The sequence below is a fragment of the Trichechus manatus genome, unplaced genomic scaffold (assembly GCF_000243295.1).
Source record: "Trichechus manatus latirostris isolate Lorelei unplaced genomic scaffold, TriManLat1.0 scaffold00003, whole genome shotgun sequence".
In the NCBI taxonomy this organism is placed as follows: Eukaryota; Metazoa; Chordata; class Mammalia; order Sirenia; family Trichechidae; genus Trichechus; species Trichechus manatus.
Genome location: NW_004443939.1, coordinates 27,888,197 through 27,889,117, shown reverse-complemented (window position 1 = coordinate 27,889,117; position 921 = coordinate 27,888,197).

Here is a 921-nt window from a genome sequence, read left to right as displayed (position 1 = left end):
ACCAAACATGATATCCTCCTGGGACTGGTCCCTGCTGGTCCAAAAGCATGTGAGAGAAGTCTTGCCATCCTCGCTTCTGGTTAGCATTCTGGCTGTACTTCTTCCAAGACAGATTTGTTTGTTTTTCTGGCAGTCCATGGTATATTCAATATTCTTCACCAACACCAAATTCAAAGCTGTCAATTCTTCTTCTATCTTCCTTGTTCATTGTTCAGCTTTCGCATGCATATGAAGTGATTAAAAACACCATGGCTTGAGTCCGGTGGACCTTAGTCCTTAAAGTGACATCTTTGCTTTTTAACACTTTAAAGAGAGCTTTTAAAGCAGATTTGCCCAGTGCAATGCATTGTTTGATTTCTTGACTGCTGCTTCCATGGGCACTGATTATGGATCTAAGTAAAATGAAATCCTTGACAACTTCAATCTTTTCTCCGTTTATCGTGATGTTACTTATTGGTCCAGTTGTGAGGATTTTTGCTTTCTTTGTGTTAAGGAGCAATCCATACTGAAAGCTGTGGTCTTCAATCTTCATTAATACGTGCTTCAAGTTCTCTTCACTTTTAGCAAGCAAGGTTGTGTCATCTGCATATCAGCCCAGGTTGTTAATGAGTCTTCCTCCAATTCTGATGCCATATTCTTTTTCATATAGTCCAGCTTGTTGCATTATTTGTTCAGCATACAGACTGAATGAGTATGGTGAAAGGATACAACGCTGATGCACACCTTTCTGTTTGAATGACTGCCTCTTGGTCTATGTATAAGTTCCTCATGAGCACAATTACCTGTTCTGGGATTTCCGTTCTTCACAATGTTATCCATAATTTGTTATAATCCACAGTCAATAAAACACAGGCAAACATCTTTCTTTTTTTTTTTTTATTGTTATGTATTTGAAGGCTTACAGAACAAATAGTTTCTCAT